The 18,725-nt window shown below is 49.7% G+C and overlaps 18 non-coding genes across 18 annotated transcripts; 9 read left to right on the top strand and 9 right to left on the bottom strand.

The window, feature by feature from the left end:
- Positions 1-1,127: 1,127 nt before the first annotated feature.
- Positions 1,128-1,201, bottom strand: TRNAN-GUU (transfer RNA asparagine (anticodon GUU)). The gene has a single exon. It is a non-coding gene; the product is annotated as a tRNA-Asn (tRNA).
- Positions 1,202-1,800: 599 nt separating this feature from the next.
- TRNAK-CUU (transfer RNA lysine (anticodon CUU)) lies at positions 1,801-1,873 on the top strand. Its single transcript has one exon. It is a non-coding gene; the product is annotated as a tRNA-Lys (tRNA).
- Positions 1,874-4,447: 2,574 nt separating this feature from the next.
- On the bottom strand, positions 4,448-4,521 carry TRNAN-GUU (transfer RNA asparagine (anticodon GUU)). The gene has a single exon. It is a non-coding gene; the product is annotated as a tRNA-Asn (tRNA).
- Positions 4,522-4,663: 142 nt separating this feature from the next.
- On the bottom strand, positions 4,664-4,749 carry TRNAY-GUA (transfer RNA tyrosine (anticodon GUA)). The gene is given in 2 exon segments: positions 4,664-4,699; positions 4,713-4,749. It is a non-coding gene; the product is annotated as a tRNA-Tyr (tRNA).
- Positions 4,750-5,120: 371 nt separating this feature from the next.
- Positions 5,121-5,193, top strand: TRNAK-CUU (transfer RNA lysine (anticodon CUU)). The gene has a single exon. It is a non-coding gene; the product is annotated as a tRNA-Lys (tRNA).
- A 273-nt stretch (positions 5,194-5,466) lies between these two features.
- TRNAG-UCC (transfer RNA glycine (anticodon UCC)) lies at positions 5,467-5,538 on the top strand. Its single transcript has one exon. It is a non-coding gene; the product is annotated as a tRNA-Gly (tRNA).
- A 2,229-nt stretch (positions 5,539-7,767) lies between these two features.
- TRNAN-GUU (transfer RNA asparagine (anticodon GUU)) lies at positions 7,768-7,841 on the bottom strand. The gene has a single exon. It is a non-coding gene; the product is annotated as a tRNA-Asn (tRNA).
- Positions 7,842-8,440: 599 nt separating this feature from the next.
- Positions 8,441-8,513, top strand: TRNAK-CUU (transfer RNA lysine (anticodon CUU)). The gene has a single exon. It is a non-coding gene; the product is annotated as a tRNA-Lys (tRNA).
- Positions 8,514-8,786: 273 nt separating this feature from the next.
- On the top strand, positions 8,787-8,858 carry TRNAG-UCC (transfer RNA glycine (anticodon UCC)). Its single transcript has one exon. It is a non-coding gene; the product is annotated as a tRNA-Gly (tRNA).
- Positions 8,859-11,087: 2,229 nt separating this feature from the next.
- On the bottom strand, positions 11,088-11,161 carry TRNAN-GUU (transfer RNA asparagine (anticodon GUU)). Its single transcript has one exon. It is a non-coding gene; the product is annotated as a tRNA-Asn (tRNA).
- A 599-nt stretch (positions 11,162-11,760) lies between these two features.
- TRNAK-CUU (transfer RNA lysine (anticodon CUU)) lies at positions 11,761-11,833 on the top strand. Its single transcript has one exon. It is a non-coding gene; the product is annotated as a tRNA-Lys (tRNA).
- Positions 11,834-14,407: 2,574 nt separating this feature from the next.
- TRNAN-GUU (transfer RNA asparagine (anticodon GUU)) lies at positions 14,408-14,481 on the bottom strand. The gene has a single exon. It is a non-coding gene; the product is annotated as a tRNA-Asn (tRNA).
- A 142-nt stretch (positions 14,482-14,623) lies between these two features.
- On the bottom strand, positions 14,624-14,709 carry TRNAY-GUA (transfer RNA tyrosine (anticodon GUA)). The gene is given in 2 exon segments: positions 14,624-14,659; positions 14,673-14,709. It is a non-coding gene; the product is annotated as a tRNA-Tyr (tRNA).
- A 371-nt stretch (positions 14,710-15,080) lies between these two features.
- Positions 15,081-15,153, top strand: TRNAK-CUU (transfer RNA lysine (anticodon CUU)). Its single transcript has one exon. It is a non-coding gene; the product is annotated as a tRNA-Lys (tRNA).
- Positions 15,154-15,426: 273 nt separating this feature from the next.
- Positions 15,427-15,498, top strand: TRNAG-UCC (transfer RNA glycine (anticodon UCC)). Its single transcript has one exon. It is a non-coding gene; the product is annotated as a tRNA-Gly (tRNA).
- A 2,229-nt stretch (positions 15,499-17,727) lies between these two features.
- On the bottom strand, positions 17,728-17,801 carry TRNAN-GUU (transfer RNA asparagine (anticodon GUU)). The gene has a single exon. It is a non-coding gene; the product is annotated as a tRNA-Asn (tRNA).
- A 142-nt stretch (positions 17,802-17,943) lies between these two features.
- TRNAY-GUA (transfer RNA tyrosine (anticodon GUA)) lies at positions 17,944-18,029 on the bottom strand. Its single transcript is given in 2 exon segments — positions 17,944-17,979; positions 17,993-18,029. It is a non-coding gene; the product is annotated as a tRNA-Tyr (tRNA).
- A 371-nt stretch (positions 18,030-18,400) lies between these two features.
- On the top strand, positions 18,401-18,473 carry TRNAK-CUU (transfer RNA lysine (anticodon CUU)). Its single transcript has one exon. It is a non-coding gene; the product is annotated as a tRNA-Lys (tRNA).
- Positions 18,474-18,725: the final 252 nt, after the last annotated feature.

The raw sequence follows: 18,725 nt of genomic DNA, 5'->3' as shown, positions 1-18,725 counted from the left end.
CTGATCTCTTAGTTAAGCAGTATTGACGTCCTGACTGGCTTGAGGCCCTCAGGTCCACCCACCTGGGGCCTCATGGCAGCCGGCGCCAGGCGAGGCAGCCTGCCTCCAGCCCAGCTGTTCAGTCCTCTCCCAGGAAAGACGCTGAGCCCATGTGCTCGCAGAACATAAATGCCACTCCCAGCATGCCACAGGACTGCCCTCCCTTGCAACTGGCCAGGGCGGTATCCGTATTCACGCTGTTCATTTGCCTAGCCCCTACCCATGTTCTGGAAAGCTCTCACAGCTTCCTGAAGGCGGGAATAACTCAGACAAACTCAAACAACATCAGAGAATCATGAGCAGACCTGACTAATCCATGGCAGCACTCTGTTAAGCAGAATACCACACTGAATTTACCCGACAGCCTCTCTGGTAAGCAGAGACCAACTATACAAATCCTAGCGCATGACTAGGAGAGTGCTACCGTGACATCTCAGGAGGGCTTTGAAAGCTTGTGGCTACCCAGACTGGGTCTTGGTTAAAACCTCCGCAAGGTCAGGGAAACAAACTGGGGAGAAGCAGAACACTAGGAGAAATCTAGTCATCCCGTATGTAACTGGAGCGTCGGAAAAACTCAGAAGGATCTTTAAGAAACATTGCATCCCTGTGTACTTCAAGCCCAGCATAGCCCCGGGGCACACGCTTAAACATTGACACTATCTGTATTCCACGTTTTTAACACCTCTATCCAGGCCATTTGACAACAATTGAGGCCTTTGGCCATGTCAATCTAGGCACTTTTAGCTATGCAGGCTTCCTGACACCAACAATGGGATCATGTAAGGTGAAAAAAGGTGCTTCCACAATTCTCACACATCCCCTGGTGTTCAGGTGTGAATAGAAATGCTGGGGTTTGTTCCTGAGACTCAGCGGAAGCGAAGAAGTGGCTTGACTAAACTATGAAAGATCTTGAACATTCCAGAAGAAGAGCAATTGATTGCGACATTATTCTAGTCCGTTTTCAAGGAATGTCTCGAGTGAATGGTTAATCGTCAGCCGTGTGAGACAAGCCAAAGGACGCTATTTGTCTTCTTAGGTTAGGGTGAGACTTGGCAGCGGGCCCTGCTAAGGTAAAGAGAAAGCAGGAGCGTCCCTGGGTGGGTTTGAACCACCAACCTTTCGGTTAACAGCCGAACGCGCTAACCGATTGCGCCACAGAGACCACATGACAAGCGTGCTTGAGCTGGCCCAAAGGAGACATGAAAGATGAACTGAAGGTGCCTAAAAAGCTTCCCAATTGCACATTTGTAGAGATAAGAGATTGCCTTCTTTCTAAAAGGCAGAGACGCGGGGTAAAAAGCTCTTCCTTCGAGCCGGAATTGAACCAGCGACCTAAGGATTGCTGCTTTGTCTCTACAGTCCTCCGCTCTACCAGCTGAGCTATCGAAGTGAACTGGGAAGAGCACGTGACACCTTGCATGCTAAGCCAGCGCCGTACACTTTGCATTTGACCTTCTCGGTTGAGGTATTGCTTGATGCCGCCTCGGCCGGAAAGGGCAAATGAATGACTTGGCAGATGTTATGTGGGAGGCTACGGCTTGATGTTTTGCACAGAGAGAAAAGGGTTTGGAATCAGCAAGCGCATTTTGTTGTGATCCTCCAAAGTCACAGCAAAAATGGTGATGTAGCGCCCTGACAGCAAGTGAACAGAGTAGTACTTGGAAGCGCATTGAGTTTAGCCAAAGGAATTATGTCGAAAGCTATCAAAAAGTCTGCGGACTCAGATGGCTGTGAGAGGCCTTGAAGAGCAAAATTGCTGTAGCCCGGCTAGCTCAGTCGGTAGAGCATGAGACTCTTAATCTCAGGGTCGTGGGTTCGAGCCCCACGTTGGGCGTGGGACACATTCCGTGTCCCTTTTGCCCGAGTGAAAGGCCTTTGCAAAACTTGTATCTCCAGTTCCTTCATGCGCACTGCACAATCACACCTTTACCGTATCTACTGGCTTGGCTTCCTTTCTCTCCACGAATGGGGAAATATTTCTAGCTGATCTTCCTAGTGGTCACTTGGTACGGCAGCGAATGGACCTTGCGCTGGAGGGGGTCCGTGAGTCAATGTCATGTGTGGCCTTAATTGTATAGAGGTAGCAGGATGCCTGGCGCACAGCCTTGCGTTGGTGGTATAGTGGTGAGCATAGCTGCCTTCCAAGCAGTTGACCCGGGTTCGATTCCCGACCAACGCAATCTCCTTCTTTGCGCCCTTGACAAAATACCACAGGGCCCCAGGTCCTTATCAAAAGCTCCTTAGATGTCTTGCCTTAGTGACGACTGTGGAAATATTGCTCGGCATCCCAACAGGCTCCGGCCTCCTGCTTTAACTCGCTCGCGGGGTACAGCAGTATCAAGCAACAAGGTTCAGGCATTTCAACCACTGATTCCCAAAGAATCAACTCTGTCACACACAGCGTTTCTAAGTATCTGCCTACCATTCTAACACCCTCAACTGGCAAGATAATGCACCATTTGGAAGAATGCTAAAGAATGTGTCAACAAGGAATGTAGACTGAAGTTGGAGCCGGAAGAAACAATCACGTCCCATGATGCCATTGGCCTTTTCACTTGTATACACTTGGCAGAGGCTGTTGAGATTGTGGGAAACATCTGAAAGGAGGTAAGTCTCTTGACAGCCAAAAAGAACTAAAGCCTGACCAAGTGCATTCATTGCTGACCCTTGAGCCTTGAATTGTTCCATGGGGAAAAGACCAAGCCGTTTGTAAAGGCATGTGGATTCTACTTGGGTCAAGATTAGAGCATCAGCACCCCACAAGCTTTTAGTGAACCCATAAAGTCAGTGGACAAATACATCAAGTGTACACGGGAAGAGGCACTGAATAGCAAATGCCCCCTTTTGGACGGCGTCTTACAAGGCAAGGAAGGGGCTGACTTGGGCATGGAGGTCTCCAGGAAACCTACCCACACAGACCGCTATCTGCCTTTTGACTCACACCACCACCCACTGGAACACGAGCTGGGGGTTCTTAGGACTCTGCAATATCCGGCTGACATGGTAGCAACCAAAAGAGTCTAAAGACAAAAGAACACAGATGCAACGCTACCCTTGCGAGGGACGCTGGCGTGTTTGCCCCGGTTTCCCTTGACTTCGCCCCGCAGCCAGGCACAGTGTATTTCTTCAGCCAAATACACACGCGCGCAAACGCTCCTTGCCTTCAATGACCGGACTAGGGGATGTTTGTTTTTGGAGTTTTCTTGTCGAGCTGGGGATAGGGATGGGGAATTGTAGTAGGATACTCCAAAATAAGAACTTTTCACACTGAAGACATCTAGCTGATCTCTTAGTTAAGCAGTATTGACGTCCTGACTGGCTTGAGGCCCTCAGGTCCACCCACCTGGGGTCTCATGGCAGCCGGCGCCAAGCGAGGCAGCCTGCCTCCAGCCCAGCTGTTCAGTCCTCTCCCAGGAAAGACGCTGAGCCCATGTGCTCGCAGAACATAAATGCCACTCCCAGCATGCCACAGGACTGCCCTTCCTTGCAACTGGCCAGGGCGGTATCCGTATTCACGCTGTTCATTTGCCTAGCCCCTACCCATGTTCTGGAAAGCTCTCACAGCTTCCTGAAGGCGGGAATAACTCAGACAAACTCAAACAACATCAGAGAATCATGAGCAGACCTGACTAATCCATGGCAGCACTCTGTTAAGCAGAATACCACACTGAATTTACCCGACAGCCTCTCTGGTAAGCAGAGACCAACTATACAAATCCTAGCGCATGACTAGGAGAGTGCTACCGTGACATCTCAGGAGGGCTTTGAAAGCTTGTGGCTACCCAGACTGGGTCTTGGTTAAAACCTCCGCAAGGTCAGGGAAACAAACTGGGGAGAAGCAGAACACTAGGAGAAATCTAGTCATCCCGTATGTAACTGGAGCGTCGGAAAAACTCAGAAGGATCTTTAAGAAACATTGCATCCCTGTGTACTTCAAGCCCAGCATAGCCCCGGGGCACACGCTTAAACATTGACACTATCTGTATTCCACGTTTTTAACACCTCTATCCAGGCCATTTGACAACAATTGAGGCCTTTGGCCATGTCAATCTAGGCACTTTTAGCTATGCAGGCTTCCTGACACCAACAATGGGATCATGTAAGGTGAAAAAAGGTGCTTCCACAATTCTCACACATCCCCTGGTGTTCAGGTGTGAATAGAAATGCTGGGGTTTGTTCCTGAGACTCAGCGGAAGCGAAGAAGTGGCTTGACTAAACTATGAAAGATCTTGAACATTCCAGAAGAAGAGCAATTGATTGCGACATTATTCTAGTCCGTTTTCAAGGAATGTCTCGAGTGAATGGTTAATTGTCAGCCGTGTGAGACAAGCCAAAGGACGCTATTTGTCTTCTTAGGTTAGGGTGAGACTTGGCAGCGGGCCCTGCTAAGGTAAAGAGAAAGCACGAGCGTCCCTGAGTGGGCTTGAACCACCAACCTTTCGGTTAACAGCCGAACGCGCTAACCGATTGCGCCACAGAGACCACACGACAAGTGTGTTTGAGCTGGCCCAAAGGAGACATGAAAGATGAACTGAAGGTGCCTAAAAAGCTTCCCAATTGCACATTTGTAGAGATAAGAGATTGCCTTCTTTCTAAAAGGCAGAGACGCGGGGTAAAAAGCTCTTCCTTCGAGCCGGAATTGAACCAGCGACCTAAGGATTGCTGCTTTGTCTCTACAGTCCTCCGCTCTACCAGCTGAGCTATCGAAGGGAACTGGGAAGAGCACGTGACACCTTGCATGCTAAGCCAGCGCCGTACACTTTGCATTTGACCTTCTCGGTTGAGGTATTGCTTGATGCCGCCTCGGCCGGAAAGGGCAAATGAATGACTTGGCAGATGTTATGTGGGAGGCTACGGCTTGATGTTTTGCACAGAGAGAAAAGGGTTTGGAATCAGCAAGCGCATTTTGTTGTGATCCTCCAAAGTCACAGCAAAAATGGTGATGTAGCGCCCTGACAGCAAGTGAACAGAGTAGTACTTGGAAGCGCATTGAGTTTAGCCAAAGGAATTATGTCGAAAGCTATCAAAAAGTCTGCGGACTCAGGTGGCTGTGAGAGGCCTTGAAGAGCAAAATTGCTGTAGCCCGGCTAGCTCAGTCGGTAGAGCATGAGACTCTTAATCTCAGGGTCGTGGGTTCGAGCCCCACGTTGGGCGTGGGACACATTCCGTGTCCCTTTTGCCCGAGTGAAAGGCCTTTGCAAAACTTGTATCTCCAGTTCCTTCATGCGCACTGCACAATCACACCTTTACCGTATCTACTGGCTTGGCTTCCTTTCTCTCCACGAATGGGGAAATATTTCTAGCTGATCTTCCTAGTGGTCACTTGGTACGGCAGCGAATGGACCTTGCGCTGGAGGGGGTCCGTGAGTCAATGTCATGTGTGGCCTTAATTGTATAGAGGTAGCAGGATGCCTGGCGCACAGCCTTGCGTTGGTGGTATAGTGGTGAGCATAGCTGCCTTCCAAGCAGTTGACCCGGGTTCGATTCCCGGCCAACGCAATCTCCTTCTTTGCGCCCTTGACAAAATACCACAGGGCCCCAGGTCCTTATCAAAAGCTCCTTAGATGTCTTGCCTTAGTGACGACTGTGGAAATATTCATCGGCATCCCAACAGGCTCCGGCCTCCTGCTTTAACTCGCTCGCGGGGTACAGCAGTATCAAGCAACAAGGTTCAGGCATTTCAACCACTGATTCCCAAAGAATCAACTCTGTCACACACAGCGTTTCTAAGTATCTGCCTACCATTCTAACACCCTCAACTGGCAAGATAATGCACCATTTGGAAGAATGCTAAAGAATGTGTCAACAAGGAATGTAGACTGAAGTTGGAGCCGGAAGAAACAATCACGTCCCATGATGCCATTGGCCTTTTCACTTGTATACACTTGGCAGAGGCTGTTGAGATTGTGGGAAACATCTGAAAGGAGGTAAGTCTCTTGACAGCCAAAAAGAACTAAAGCCTGACCAAGTGCATTCATTGCTGACCCTTGAGCCTTGAATTGTTCCATGGGGAAAAGACCAAGCCGTTTGTAAAGGCATGTGGATTCTACTTGGGTCAAGATTAGAGCATCAGCACCCCACAAGCTTTTAATGAACCCATAAAGTCAGTGGACAAATACATCAAGTGTACACGGGAAGAGGCACTGAATAGCAAATGCCCCCTTTTGGACGGCGTCTTACAAGGCAAGGAAGGGGCTGACTTGGGCATGGAGGTCTCCAGGAAACCTACCCACACAGACCGCTATCTGCCTTTTGACTCACACCACCACCCACTGGAACACGAGCTGGGGGTTCTTAGGACTCTGCAATATCCGGCTGACATGGTAGCAACCAAAAGAGTCTAAAGACAAAAGAACACAGATGCAACGCCACCCTTGCGAGGGACGCTGGCGTGTTTGCCCCGGTTTCCCTTGACTTCGCCCCGCAGCCAGGCACAGTGTATTTCTTCAGCCAAATACACACGCGCGCAAACGCTCCTTGCCTTCAATGACCGGACTAGGGGATGTTTGTTTTTGGAGTTTTCTTGTCGAGCTGGGGATAGGGATGGGGAATTGTAGTAGGATACTCCAAAATGAGAACTTTTCACACTGAAGACATCTAGCTGATCTCTTAGTTAAGCAGTATTGACGTCCTGACTGGCTTGAGGCCCTCAGGTCCACCCACCTGGGGCCTCATGGCAGCCGGCGCCAGGCGAGGCAGCCTGCCTCCAGCCCAGCTGTTCAGTCCTCTCCCAGGAAAGACGCTGAGCCCATGTGCTCGCAGAACATAAATGCCACTCCCAGCATGCCACAGGACTGCCCTCCCTTGCAACTGGCCAGGGCGGTATCCGTATTCACGCTGTTCATTTGCCTAGCCCCTACCCATGTTCTGGAAAGCTCTCACAGCTTCCTGAAGGCGGGAATAACTCAGACAAACTCAAACAACATCAGAGAATCATGAGCAGACCTGACTAATCCATGGCAGCACTCTGTTAAGCAGAATACCACACTGAATTTACCCGACAGCCTCTCTGGTAAGCAGAGACCAACTATACAAATCCTAGCGCATGACTAGGAGAGTGCTACCGTGACATCTCAGGAGGGCTTTGAAAGCTTGTGGCTACCCAGACTGGGTCTTGGTTAAAACCTCCGCAAGGTCAGGGAAACAAACTGGGGAGAAGCAGAACACTAGGAGAAATCTAGTCATCCCGTATGTAACTGGAGCGTCGGAAAAACTCAGAAGGATCTTTAAGAAACATTGCATCCCTGTGTACTTCAAGCCCAGCATAGCCCCGGGGCACACGCTTAAACATTGACACTATCTGTATTCCACGTTTTTAACACCTCTATCCAGGCCATTTGACAACAATTGAGGCCTTTGGCCATGTCAATCTAGGCACTTTTAGCTATGCAGGCTTCCTGACACCAACAATGGGATCATGTAAGGTGAAAAAAGGTGCTTCCACAATTCTCACACATCCCCTGGTGTTCAGGTGTGAATAGAAATGCTGGGGTTTGTTCCTGAGACTCAGCGGAAGCGAAGAAGTGGCTTGACTAAACTATGAAAGATCTTGAACATTCCAGAAGAAGAGCAATTGATTGCGACATTATTCTAGTCCGTTTTCAAGGAATGTCTCGAGTGAATGGTTAATCGTCAGCCGTGTGAGACAAGCCAAAGGACGCTATTTGTCTTCTTAGGTTAGGGTGAGACTTGGCAGCGGGCCCTGCTAAGGTAAAGAGAAAGCACGAGTGTCCCTGGGTGGGCTTGAACCACCAACCTTTCGGTTAACAGCCGAAAGCGCTAACCGATTGCGCCACAGAGACCACACGACAAGCGTGTTTGAGCTGGCCCAAAGGAGACATGAAAGATGAACTGAAGGTGCCTAAAAAGCTTCCCAATTGCACATTTGTAGAGATAAGAGATTGCCTTCTTTCTAAAAGGCAGAGACGCGGGGTAAAAAGCTCTACCTTCGAGCCGGAATTGAACCAGCGACCTAAGGATTGCTGCTTTGTCTCTACAGTCCTCCGCTCTACCAGCTGAGCTATCGAACGGAACTGGAAAGAGCACGTGACACCTTGCATGCTAAGCCAGCGCCGTACACTTTGCATTTGACCTTCTCGGTTGAGGTATTGCTTGATGCCGCCTCGGCCGGAAAGGGCAAATGAATGACTTGGCAGATGTTATGTGGGAGGCTACGGCTTGATGTTTTGCACAGAGAGAAAAGGGTTTGGAATCAGCCAGCGCATTTTGTTGTGATCCTCCAAAGTCACAGCAAAAATGGTGATGTAGCGCCCTGACAGCAAGTGAACAGAGTAGTACTTGGAAGCGCATTGAGTTTAGCCAAAGGAATTATGTCGAAAGCTATCAAAAAGTCTGCGGACTCAGGTGGCTGTGAGAGGCCTTGAAGAGCAAAAGTGCTGTAGCCCGGCTAGCTCAGTCGGTAGAGCATGAGACTCTTAATCTCAGGGTCGTGGGTTCGAGCCCCACGTTGGGCGTGGGACACATTCTGTGTCCCTTTTGCCCGAGTGAAAGGCCTTTGCAAAACTTGTATCTCCAGTTCCTTCATGCGCACTGCACAATCACACCTTTACCGTATCTACTGGCTTGGCTTCCTTTCTCTCCACGAATGGGGAAATATTTCTAGCTGATCTTCCTAGTGGTCACTTGGTACGGCAGCGAATGGACCTTGCGCTGGAGGGGGTCCGTGAGTCAATGTCATGTGTGGCCTTAATTGTATAGAGGTAGCAGGATGCCTGGCGCACAGCCTTGCGTTGGTGGTATAGTGGTGAGCATAGCTGCCTTCCAAGCAGTTGACCCGGGTTCGATTCCCGGCCAACGCAATCTCCTTCTTTGCGCCCTTGACAAAATACCACAGGGCCCCAGGTCCTTATCAAAAGCTCCTTAGATGTCTTGCCTTAGTGACGACTGTGGAAATATTCCTCGGCATCCCAACAGGCTCCGGCCTCCTGCTTTAACTCGCTCGCGGGATACAGCAGTATCAAGCAACAAGGTTCAGGCATTTCAACCACTGATTCCCAAAGAATCAACTCTGTCACACACAGCGTTTCTAAGTATCTGCCTACCATTCTAACACCCTCAACTGGCAAGATAATGCACCATTTGGAAGAATGCTAAAGAATGTGTCAACAAGGAATGTAGACTGACGTTGGAGCCGGAAGAAACAATCACGTCCCATGATGCCATCGGCCTTTTCACTTGCATACACTTGGCAGAGGCTGTTGAGATTGTGGGAAACATCTGAAAGGAGGTAAGTCTCTTGACAGCCAAAAAGAACTAAAGCCTGACCAAGTGCATTCATTGCTGACCCTTGAGCCTTGAATTGTTCCATGGGGAAAAGACCAAGCCGTTTGTAAAGGCATGTGGATTCTACTTGGGTCAAGATTAGAGCATCAGCACCCCACAAGCTTTTAGTGAACCCATAAAGTCAGTGGACAAATACATCAAGTGTACACGGGAAGAGGCACTGAATAGCAAATGCCCCCTTTTGGACGGCGTCTTACAAGGCAAGGAAGGGGCTGACTTGGGCATGGAGGTCTCCAGGAAACCTACCCACACAGACCGCTATCTGCCTTTTGACTCACACCACCACCCACTGGAACACGAGCTGGGGGTTCTTAGGACTCTGCAATATCCGGCTGACATGGTAGCAACCAAAAGAGTCTAAAGACAAAAGAACACAGATGCAACGCCACCCTTGCGAGGGACGCTGGCGTGTTTGCCCCGGTTTCCCTTGACTTCGCCCCGCAGCCAGGCACAGTGTATTTCTTCAGCCAAATACACACGCGCGCAAACGCTCCTTGCCTTCAATGACAGGACTAGGGGATGTTTGTTTTTGGAGTTTTCTTGTCGAGCTGGGGATAGGGATGGGGAATTGTAGTAGGATACTCCAAAATGAGAACTTTTCACACTGAAGACATCTAGCTGATCTCTTAGTTAAGCAGTATTGACGTCTTGACTGGCTTGAGGCCCTCAGGTCCACCCACCTGGGGCCTCATGGCAGCCGGCGCCAGGCGAGGCAGCCTGCCTCCAGCCCAGCTGTTCAGTCCTCTCCCAGGAAAGACGCTGAGCCCATGTGCTCGCAGAACATAAATGCCACTCCCAGCATGCCACAGGACTGCCCTCCCTTGCAACTGGCCAGGGCGGTATCCGTATTCACGCTGTTCATTTGCCTAGCCCCTACCCATGTTCTGGAAAGCTCTCACAGCTTCCTGAAGGCGGGAATAACTCAGACAAACTCAAACAACATCAGAGAATCATGAGCAGACCTGACTAATCCATGGCAGCACTCTGTTAAGCAGAATACCACACTGAATTTACCCGACAGCCTCTCTGGTAAGCAGAGACCAACTATACAAATCCTAGCGCATGACTAGGAGAGTGCTACCGTGACATCTCAGGAGGGCTTTGAAAGCTTGTGGCTACCCAGACTGGGTCTTGGTTAAAACCTCCGCAAGGTCAGGGAAACAAACTGGGGAGAAGCAGAACACTAGGAGAAATCTAGTCATCCCGTATGTAACTGGAGCGTCGGAAAAACTCAGAAGGATCTTTAAGAAACATTGCATCCCTGTGTACTTCAAGCCCAGCATAGCCCCGGGGCACACGCTTAAACATTGACACTATCTGTATTCCACGTTTTTAACACCTCTATCCAGGCCATTTGACAACAATTGAGGCCTTTGGCCATGTCAATCTAGGCACTTTTAGCTATGCAGGCTTCCTGACACCAACAATGGGATCATGTAAGGTGAAAAAAGGTGCTTCCACAATTCTCACACATCCCCTGGTGTTCAGGTGTGAATAGAAATGCTGGGGTTTGTTCCTGAGACTCAGCGGAAGCGAAGAAGTGGCTTGACTAAACTATGAAAGATCTTGAACATTCCAGAAGAAGAGCAATTGATTGCGACATTATTCTAGTCCGTTTTCAAGGAATGTCTCGAGTGAATGGTTAATCGTCAGCCGTGTGAGACAAGCCAAAGGACGCTATTTGTCTTCTTAGGTTAGGGTGAGACTTGGCAGCGGGCCCTGCTAAGGTAAAGAGAAAGCACGAGCGTCCCTGGGTGGGTTTGAACCACCAACCTTTCGGTTAACAGCCGAACGCGCTAACCGATTGCGCCACAGAGACCACATGACAAGCGTGCTTGAGCTGGCCCAAAGGAGACATGAAAGATGAACTGAAGGTGCCTAAAAAGCTTCCCAATTGCACATTTGTAGAGATAAGAGATTGCCTTCTTTCTAAAAGGCAGAGACGCGGGGTAAAAAGCTCTTCCTTCGAGCCGGAATTGAACCAGCGACCTAAGGATTGCTGCTTTGTCTCTACAGTCCTCCGCTCTACCAGCTGAGCTATCGAAGTGAACTGGGAAGAGCACGTGACACCTTGCATGCTAAGCCAGCGCCGTACACTTTGCATTTGACCTTCTCGGTTGAGGTATTGCTTGATGCCGCCTCGGCCGGAAAGGGCAAATGAATGACTTGGCAGATGTTATGTGGGAGGCTACGGCTTGATGTTTTGCACAGAGAGAAAAGGGTTTGGAATCAGCCAGCGCATTTTGTTGTGATCCTCCAAAGTCACAGCAAAAATGGTGATGTAGCGCCCTGACAGCAAGTGAACAGAGTAGTACTTGGAAGCGCATTGAGTTTAGCCAAAGGAATTATGTCGAAAGCTATCAAAAAGTCTGCGGACTCAGATGGCTGTGAGAGGCCTTGAAGAGCAAAATTGCTGTAGCCCGGCTAGCTCAGTCGGTAGAGCATGAGACTCTTAATCTCAGGGTCGTGGGTTCGAGCCCCACGTTGGGCGTGGGACACATTCCGTGTCCCTTTTGCCCGAGTGAAAGGCCTTTGCAAAACTTGTATCTCCAGTTCCTTCATGCGCACTGCACAATCACACCTTTACCGTATCTACTGGCTTGGCTTCCTTTCTCTCCACGAATGGGGAAATATTTCTAGCTGATCTTCCTAGTGGTCACTTGGTACGGCAGCGAATGGACCTTGCGCTGGAGGGGGTCCGTGAGTCAATGTCATGTGTGGCCTTAATTGTATAGAGGTAGCAGGATGCCTGGCGCACAGCCTTGCGTTGGTGGTATAGTGGTGAGCATAGCTGCCTTCCAAGCAGTTGACCCGGGTTCGATTCCCGACCAACGCAATCTCCTTCTTTGCGCCCTTGACAAAATACCACAGGGCCCCAGGTCCTTATCAAAAGCTCCTTAGATGTCTTGCCTTAGTGACGACTGTGGAAATATTGCTCGGCATCCCAACAGGCTCCGGCCTCCTGCTTTAACTCGCTCGCGGGGTACAGCAGTATCAAGCAACAAGGTTCAGGCATTTCAACCACTGATTCCCAAAGAATCAACTCTGTCACACACAGCGTTTCTAAGTATCTGCCTACCATTCTAACACCCTCAACTGGCAAGATAATGCACCATTTGGAAGAATGCTAAAGAATGTGTCAACAAGGAATGTAGACTGAAGTTGGAGCCGGAAGAAACAATCACGTCCCATGATGCCATTGGCCTTTTCACTTGTATACACTTGGCAGAGGCTGTTGAGATTGTGGGAAACATCTGAAAGGAGGTAAGTCTCTTGACAGCCAAAAAGAACTAAAGCCTGACCAAGTGCATTCATTGCTGACCCTTGAGCCTTGAATTGTTCCATGGGGAAAAGACCAAGCCGTTTGTAAAGGCATGTGGATTCTACTTGGGTCAAGATTAGAGCATCAGCACCCCACAAGCTTTTAGTGAACCCATAAAGTCAGTGGACAAATACATCAAGTGTACACGGGAAGAGGCACTGAATAGCAAATGCCCCCTTTTGGACGGCGTCTTACAAGGCAAGGAAGGGGCTGACTTGGGCATGGAGGTCTCCAGGAAACCTACCCACACAGACCGCTATCTGCCTTTTGACTCACACCACCACCCACTGGAACACGAGCTGGGGGTTCTTAGGACTCTGCAATATCCGGCTGACATGGTAGCAACCAAAAGAGTCTAAAGACAAAAGAACACAGATGCAACGCTACCCTTGCGAGGGACGCTGGCGTGTTTGCCCCGGTTTCCCTTGACTTCGCCCCGCAGCCAGGCACAGTGTATTTCTTCAGCCAAATACACACGCGCGCAAACGCTCCTTGCCTTCAATGACCGGACTAGGGGATGTTTGTTTTTGGAGTTTTCTTGTCGAGCTGGGGATAGGGATGGGGAATTGTAGTAGGATACTCCAAAATAAGAACTTTTCACACTGAAGACATCTAGCTGATCTCTTAGTTAAGCAGTATTGACGTCCTGACTGGCTTGAGGCCCTCAGGTCCACCCACCTGGGGTCTCATGGCAGCCGGCGCCAGGCGAGGCAGCCTGCCTCCAGCCCAGCTGTTCAGTCCTCTCCCAGGAAAGACGCTGAGCCCATGTGCTCGCAGAACATAAATGCCACTCCCAGCATGCCACAGGACTGCCCTTCCTTGCAACTGGCCAGGGCGGTATCCGTATTCACGCTGTTCATTTGCCTAGCCCCTACCCATGTTCTGGAAAGCTCTCACAGCTTCCTGAAGGCGGGAATAACTCAGACAAACTCAAACAACATCAGAGAATCATGAGCAGACCTGACTAATCCATGGCAGCACTCTGTTAAGCAGAATACCACACTGAATTTACCCGACAGCCTCTCTGGTAAGCAGAGACCAACTATACAAATCCTAGCGCATGACTAGGAGAGTGCTACCGTGACATCTCAGGAGGGCTTTGAAAGCTTGTGGCTACCCAGACTGGGTCTTGGTTAAAACCTCCGCAAGGTCAGGGAAACAAACTGGGGAGAAGCAGAACACTAGGAGAAATCTAGTCATCCCGTATGTAACTGGAGCGTCGGAAAAACTCAGAAGGATCTTTAAGAAACATTGCATCCCTGTGTACTTCAAGCCCAGCATAGCCCCGGGGCACACGCTTAAACATTGACACTATCTGTATTCCACGTTTTTAACACCTCTATCCAGGCCATTTGACAACAATTGAGGCCTTTGGCCATGTCAATCTAGGCACTTTTAGCTATGCAGGCTTCCTGACACCAACAATGGGATCATGTAAGGTGAAAAAAGGTGCTTCCACAATTCTCACACATCCCCTGGTGTTCAGGTGTGAATAGAAATGCTGGGGTTTGTTCCTGAGACTCAGCGGAAGCGAAGAAGTGGCTTGACTAAACTATGAAAGATCTTGAACATTCCAGAAGAAGAGCAATTGATTGCGACATTATTCTAGTCCGTTTTCAAGGAATGTCTCGAGTGAATGGTTAATTGTCAGCCGTGTGAGACAAGCCAAAGGACGCTATTTGTCTTCTTAGGTTAGGGTGAGACTTGGCAGCGGGCCCTGCTAAGGTAAAGAGAAAGCACGAGCGTCCCTGAGTGGGCTTGAACCACCAACCTTTCGGTTAACAGCCGAACGCGCTAACCGATTGCGCCACAGAGACCACACGACAAGTGTGTTTGAGCTGGCCCAAAGGAGACATGAAAGATGAACTGAAGGTGCCTAAAAAGCTTCCCAATTGCACATTTGTAGAGATAAGAGATTGCCTTCTTTCTAAAAGGCAGAGACGCGGGGTAAAAAGCTCTTCCTTCGAGCCGGAATTGAACCAGCGACCTAAGGATTGCTGCTTTGTCTCTACAGTCCTCCGCTCTACCAGCTGAGCTATCGAAGGGAACTGGGAAGAGCACGTGACACCTTGCATGCTAAGCCAGCGCCGTACACTTTGCATTTGACCTTCTCGGTTGAGGTATTGCTTGATGCCGCCTCGGCCGGAAAGGGCAAATGAATGACTTGGCAGATGTTATGTGGGAGGCTACGGCTTGATGTTTTGCACAGAGAGAAAAGGGTTTGGAATCAGCAAGCGCATTTTGTTGTGATCCTCCAAAGTCACAGCAAAAATGGTGATGTAGCGCCCTGACAGCAAGTGAACAGAGTAGTACTTGGAAGCGCATTGAGTTTAGCCAAAGGAATTATGTCGAAAGCTATCAAAAAGTCTGCGGACTCAGGTGGCTGTGAGAGGCCTTGAAGAGCAAAATTGCTGTAGCCCGGCTAGCTCAGTCGGTAGAGCATGAGACTCTTAATCTCAGGGTCGTGGGTTCGAGCCCCACGTTGGGCGTGGGACACATTCCGTGTCCCTTTTGCCCGAGTGAAAGGCCTTTGCAAAACTTGTATCTCCAGTTCCTTCATGCGCACTGCACAATCACACCTTTACCGTATCTACTGGCTTGGCTTCCTTTCTCTCCACGAATGGGGAAATATTTCTAGCTGATCTTCCTAGTGGTCACTTGGTACGGCAGCGAATGGACCTTGCGCTGGAGGGGGTCCGTGAGTCAATGTCATGTGTGGCCTTAATTGTATAGAGGTAGCAGGATGCCTGGCGCACAGCCTTGCGTTGGTGGTATAGTGGTGAGCATAGCTGCCTTCCAAGCAGTTGACCCGGGTTCGATTCCCGGCCAACGCAATCTCCTTCTTTGCGCCCTTGACAAAATACCACAGGGCCCCAGGTCCTTATCAAAAGCTCCTTAGATGTCTTGCCTTAGTGACGACTGTGGAAATATTCATCGGCATCCCAACAGGCTCCGGCCTCCTGCTTTAACTCGCTCGCGGGGTACAGCAGTATCAAGCAACAAGGTTCAGGCATTTCAACCACTGATTCCCAAAGAATCAACTCTGTCACACACAGCGTTTCTAAGTATCTGCCTACCATTCTAACACCCTCAACTGGCAAGATAATGCACCATTTGGAAGAATGCTAAAGAATGTGTCAACAAGGAATGTAGACTGAAGTTGGAGCCGGAAGAAACAATCACGTCCCATGATGCCATTGGCCTTTTCACTTGTATACACTTGGCAGAGGCTGTTGAGATTGTGGGAAACATCTGAAAGGAGGTAAGTCTCTTGACAGCCAAAAAGAACTAAAGCCTGACCAAGTGCATTCATTGCTGACCCTTGAGCCTTGAATTGTTCCATGGGGAAAAGACCAAGCCGTTTGTAAAGGCATGTGGATTCTACTTGGGTCAAGATTAGAGCATCAGCACCCCACAAGCTTTTAATGAACCCATAAAGTCAGTGGACAAATACATCAAGTGTACACGGGAAGAGGCACTGAATAGCAAATGCCCCCTTTTGGACGGCGTCTTACAAGGCAAGGAAGGGGCTGACTTGGGCATGGAGGTCTCCAGGAAACCTACCCACACAGACCGCTATCTGCCTTTTGACTCACACCACCACCCACTGGAACACGAGCTGGGGGTTCTTAGGACTCTGCAATATCCGGCTGACATGGTAGCAACCAAAAGAGTCTAAAGACAAAAGAACACAGATGCAACGCCACCCTTGCGAGGGACGCTGGCGTGTTTGCCCCGGTTTCCCTTGACTTCGCCCCGCAGCCAGGCACAGTGTATTTCTTCAGCCAAATACACACGCGCGCAAACGCTCCTTGCCTTCAATGACCGGACTAGGGGATGTTTGTTTTTGGAGTTTTCTTGTCGAGCTGGGGATAGGGATGGGGAATTGTAGTAGGATACTCCAAAATGAGAACTTTTCACACTGAAGACATCTAGCTGATCTCTTAGTTAAGCAGTATTGACGTCCTGACTGGCTTGAGGCCCTCAGGTCCACCCACCTGGGGCCTCATGGCAGCCGGCGCCAGGCGAGGCAGCCTGCCTCCAGCCCAGCTGTTCAGTCCTCTCCCAGGAAAGACGCTGAGCCCATGTGCTCGCAGAACATAAATGCCACTCCCAGCATGCCACAGGACTGCCCTCCCTTGCAACTGGCCAGGGCGGTATCCGTATTCACGCTGTTCATTTGCCTAGCCCCTACCCATGTTCTGGAAAGCTCTCACAGCTTCCTGAAGGCGGGAATAACTCAGACAAACTCAAACAACATCAGAGAATCATGAGCAGACCTGACTAATCCATGGCAGCACTCTGTTAAGCAGAATACCACACTGAATTTACCCGACAGCCTCTCTGGTAAGCAGAGACCAACTATACAAATCCTAGCGCATGACTAGGAGAGTGCTACCGTGACATCTCAGGAGGGCTTTGAAAGCTTGTGGCTACCCAGACTGGGTCTTGGTTAAAACCTCCGCAAGGTCAGGGAAACAAACTGGGGAGAAGCAGAACACTAGGAGAAATCTAGTCATCCCGTATGTAACTGGAGCGTCGGAAAAACTCAGAAGGATCTTTAAGAAACATTGCATCCCTGTGTACTTCAAGCCCAGCATAGCCCCGGGGCACACGCTTAAACATTGACACTATCTGTATTCCACGTTTTTAACACCTCTATCCAGGCCATTTGACAACAATTGAGGCCTTTGGCCATGTCAATCTAGGCACTTTTAGCTATGCAGGCTTCCTGACACCAACAATGGGATCATGTAAGGTGAAAAAAGGTGCTTCCACAATTCTCACACATCCCCTGGTGTTCAGGTGTGAATAGAAATGCTGGGGTTTGTTCCTGAGACTCAGCGGAAGCGAAGAAGTGGCTTGACTAAACTATGAAAGATCTTGAACATTCCAGAAGAAGAGCAATTGATTGCGACATTATTCTAGTCCGTTTTCAAGGAATGTCTCGAGTGAATGGTTAATCGTCAGCCGTGTGAGACAAGCCAAAGGACGCTATTTGTCTTCTTAGGTTAGGGTGAGACTTGGCAGCGGGCCCTGCTAAGGTAAAGAGAAAGCACGAGTGTCCCTGGGTGGGCTTGAACCACCAACCTTTCGGTTAACAGCCGAAAGCGCTAACCGATTGCGCCACAGAGACCACACGACAAGCGTGTTTGAGCTGGCCCAAAGGAGACATGAAAGATGAACTGAAGGTGCCTAAAAAGCTTCCCAATTGCACATTTGTAGAGATAAGAGATTGCCTTCTTTCTAAAAGGCAGAGACGCGGGGTAAAAAGCTCTACCTTCGAGCCGGAATTGAACCAGCGACCTAAGGATTGCTGCTTTGTCTCTACAGTCCTCCGCTCTACCAGCTGAGCTATCGAAGGGAACTGGAAAGAGCACGTGACACCTTGCATGCTAAGCCAGCGCCGTACACTTTGCATTTGACCTTCTCGGTTGAGGTATTGCTTGATGCCGCCTCGGCCGGAAAGGGCAAATGAATGACTTGGCAGATGTTATGTGGGAGGCTACGGCTTGATGTTTTGCACAGAGAGAAAAGGGTTTGGAATCAGCCAGCGCATTTTGTTGTGATCCTCCAAAGTCACAGCAAAAATGGTGATGTAGCGCCCTGACAGCAAGTGAACAGAGTAGTACTTGGAAGCGCATTGAGTTTAGCCAAAGGAATTATGTCGAAAGCTATCAAAAAGTCTGCGGACTCAGGTGGCTGTGAGAGGCCTTGAAGAGCAAAAGTGCTGTAGCCCGGCTAGCTCAGTCGGTAGAGCATGAGACTCTTAATCTCAGGGTCGTGGGTTCGAGCCCCACGTTGGGCGTGGGACACATTCTGTGTCCCTTTTGCCCGAGTGAAAGGCCTTTGCAAAACTTGTATCTCCAGTTCCTTCATGCGCACTGCACAATCACACCTTTACCGTATCTACTGGCTTGGCTTCCTTTCTCTCCACGAATGGGGAAATATTTCTAGCTGATCTTCCTAGTGGTCACTTGGTACGGCAGCGAATGGACCTTGCGCTGGAGGGGGTCCGTGAGTCAATGTCATGTGTGGCCTTAATTGTATAGAGGTAGCA

This window comes from Staurois parvus, unplaced genomic scaffold, assembly GCF_062004578.1.
Source record: "Staurois parvus isolate SC_StPar_1 unplaced genomic scaffold, SC_StPar_1.0 ptg002181l, whole genome shotgun sequence".
Lineage (NCBI taxonomy): Eukaryota > Metazoa > Chordata > Amphibia > Anura > Ranidae > Staurois > Staurois parvus.
This window is presented reverse-complemented; position numbering and strand designations above follow the sequence as displayed.